Source organism: Pteronotus mesoamericanus, unplaced genomic scaffold (assembly GCF_021234165.1).
Source record: "Pteronotus mesoamericanus isolate MK-2021 breed Mesoamerican mustached bat unplaced genomic scaffold, CSHL_Meso_final contig_657, whole genome shotgun sequence".
Classification (NCBI taxonomy): Eukaryota; Metazoa; Chordata; class Mammalia; order Chiroptera; family Mormoopidae; genus Pteronotus; species Pteronotus mesoamericanus.
Genome location: NW_026555229.1, coordinates 4184070 through 4187674, shown reverse-complemented (window position 1 = coordinate 4187674; position 3605 = coordinate 4184070). Strand labels below are relative to the sequence as shown.

Here is a 3605-nt window from a genome sequence, read left to right as displayed (position 1 = left end):
ATTAATCCCCTCCCCACCCCACACACAAATTCTCAGAAAGACAAACATTTCTACATTGAAAAAATCCACCAAATGTCCTTGTTACTGGATGAAAATGGATCCGTATCAAGTCACATCATCATGAAATTTTGGAACACTGAGGACAAAGAGAACACCTTAAGAATAGTCTTTTCATCCTGGCTGGTGTGGCTCAGTGGATTGAGTGCCAGCCTGTGAACCAAAAGGTCACTGGTTCAATTCCCAGTCAGGGCATGTGCCTGGGTTACGGACCAGGTCCCCAGTTGGGGGCATGCAAGAGGGAACCAATTGATATATCTCACACATCAATGTTTCTCTCCCTCTCTTTCTCCTTTCTCATCTCTCTAAAAAGAAATAAGTAAAATCTTTTTTAAAAAAGAATAGCCTTTTCAGTGAGACTTACAGAGAATGGACTTCTTTAAAACTAGGAAAAACCAAGAAAGAAGAACACAAAGGATCCAGGAACAGGGAATCCAACCTAGGAGGGAAGAAAAGGGCATATCTAGAATGAAGAGAATTCCCAGGACAAGAGCTGTGCAGCAGGTTTAGCAACTATTCCAGGTTGGAGCAGGTGAGAAGGCTCCAGGAGAGATTTCTTGCAGAAATTGATAAAATACCCAATGTGATTAAATGTATTGAGAAGAGATATAGACAATTTTCTGAGCTTCGGTTAATGATTGGTGCACAGAGAACAAAACAAACAAAAAAGACATTAGATCCAGAGAAACCAAAAAGTTGTCCAAGAGAATATACAGATCTATTACGTGTCTATGTGTCAACAATATTAACATAATGATAGTAATATAAATACTGAATGTCAATATGGTCAAAAATCACAACACAACGCTATTGGGAGATCAGGGCAGGTGAAACACGCACATGCCCATGTGAATGAGTGAGTATGTGGTGGTGGTGATGGTAAAGAAGGTGAAATGCTCATCCTTCATGGTGGGAAGTCAATGAAAAATGCATAAACATTTTTAAAATCAGTAAATAGTGATATAAGTATGTCATTTAGAGATACAGAGATAAATGCCAAAAAGTCAGCTAAAGAGAGTTGAAAGTGGTTTCCTCTGAGATGCAGAAAATGGTGATAAGAGGTGGATGGAGTACTGTTTTCAAAACAAGCCTAATGAAACTGTTTGACTCTTTAAACTATGTACAAGTATAACTTAGGTTTAAAATAGAAACAAAATGCAAAGAAACTATAAGAGACTTTTCAAGTGAACAGGCTGCATTAGGACACAGCTCCCACCCACCCAAACGTTGTCTCATCTCCTATTTCACCAACCTCCCCTACACACCGCCACCACCTTGACCCCCAAGCCAGGTTACCAAGAGAGGAAAGAGAGACACTGCTTAAGTCGGGGACCGGACTGCCAGAATTTTATTGGAGCTCTGGGTCATTTTTTAGTCCATTATTAGTAGATAACTTTTTCCTAGGCAATTTAAAGGTTATCTACTGAAGCTACAAGTCTCTCTTAATGTATTTCCTTTCCCTTACATTCCATTTACTATCTTGATTCCAAAACCCTTGATTCTAAATGCAGCTTCTATTCCTTCCTCTAGGTTCTCCTCCTTAGAAGCAGGGATGGTCTCATGGCCCATCTGCTTTTGGCAGGTATTTTATATTTATCACGTCTTCAACACTTGGGTAATAGACTATTTTATTACCCTTTCAGCTCACTGGATTGTCTTCACCAAGGATAAAAGGTAGAGGTACTATTAGCTATGATTATTTTTCGTACAGGATACTACCTGTATTTTTTTCTTTCTCTTTCACTAGCAATTCTACTGGTTCTGATTTTAAAATTGGCCCATAACATAAATTAGAAAACTATTTGGAAGACAAAATTGGAGTGACTCTGGTATTTCAGGTGTGCTCACCCATTTATTGCACAACATTCATAGAAGAATGTTGCATTTTATACTAGCTGAATACAGAACAAAACATTTCACGCTGTCCTGGGCTCTGACCTAGACAACCCTCTTAATTGTGATAAACAAGGTGTACTTATCCTATTTTTATTATTATTATTGTTGTTGTTGTTGTTATTATTATTATTATTTTGGTTCCACTACCACAAAGTATGCAGTCGAGCTTCTGGCATTTGGGGAAATCAGAGGGGCCAGCACATCTGGAGAGCAATGGATAAGCCCCGCCCTGGGAAAACCACTTTCGGGATCATGGTATCTCCCCTGTCAGGTGAGTAGATCCTATTTTCAATGACACAAAGTTAGAAGAGATATTTAATATCTTGAAAGAAAGAATTGTAATTCAAAAAGCTCTCAACAGTTTCCAAAGTAAGGAATAACAAATAAATGAAATTTACCAGGGACACTTTTAAAGTGCCATGCTTATGTTCAAAATATTAATTTCACAAACATAGCATGGGGAAGACTTAGCTTAAAAGTTCAAGTGAAAAAAGCTAAAAGTCTTACTAAGGGTAAGTTTAGAAAGGACAGTGGGGAGTCTGGGAAATGGGTGTCTAATAAATAAATAAATGCTTCTACCCCTGAAACTAATATAAAATAATACTGAATGTCAATTATAATAAAAAAATTAAAAAGCATAAGTAAAATATGAAAAAAGCAAAAAAGAAAATGTGATGATTAAATAGAATTGCAAAGAGCAAATAAATAGCTGTTACATAACAGACACTAAATGTTGCTCATATGTCAAGAATGCTATTCCTAAAATTTGAAACATTGATGAGTGAGATTGTTATGGCATTAGAATTCTTTTAGACTAAAAATGAACGTGGTGCAGATTAATAATTATGTTTATTAAAAGAAAGGAGAGAAAAAAGGCTGCTTTTTCTACCTCCCAGAGCACATAGGCAAAATTGTTTTTGGATCAATCAGTTCATCAGTAAGTACTTAACTGTGGATCCTCAATGTCTCTGGTATGAGGAAATGGTTGTGACAGGAAAGGAGCAGGAAGAAGTTAAGGCTCTTTCAACAGGTTGATATATAGAGAATGATGGCAGTAATCATAACACATTTGAATAGTGTTTTAATTAATCATGTTCGATCATTTCTCTAATGCATTTCTTCTTTCTTATGTTCCATTTAATATCCTAATTCCAAAACTCTTGATTCCAAATGCACTCTCTACTCCTTTTCCTAGCTTTTCCTCCTTTAGAAGCAGGAATGCCATCAGAGGCCACCTGCTTTTGGCAGGCACTCTTGACTTATAGCTGCCCTAGAGGTCAGTTAGGATCACCAACTTAAAGACAAGAAAATGAGGCTCAGAGACGTAAATCACTGCTTCTCAAACTTTTTCCTCTTGGGAACTCTTTACACTGTTTTAATAATTGAGGTACCTCCCACCATACACAAAGGTTAGATCAAAATGGATCAAAGAACTAAATGTAAGAGCTAAACTATTAAACTCTTAGAAGAATACTTAAGTGTAAATCTTTGTGACTGACTTTGGATAAGGCAATTTATCAGACATGACATCAAAAGCATAAGCAACAACAGAAAAAATAGACAAATTGTACTGCATCAAAATTTTTAAAATTTGTGTTTCAAAAAATACTATCAAGAAAATGAAAAAACAGCCCACAGAATGAGAAAAATAT

The 3605-nt window shown here is 36.5% G+C and overlaps 1 pseudogene; it reads right to left on the bottom strand.

Annotated features, from left to right (window-relative positions):
* Positions 1 to 2087: 2087 nt before the first annotated feature.
* Positions 2088 to 2232, bottom strand: LOC129077360 (uncharacterized; annotated as a pseudogene).
* Positions 2233 to 3605: the final 1373 nt, after the last annotated feature.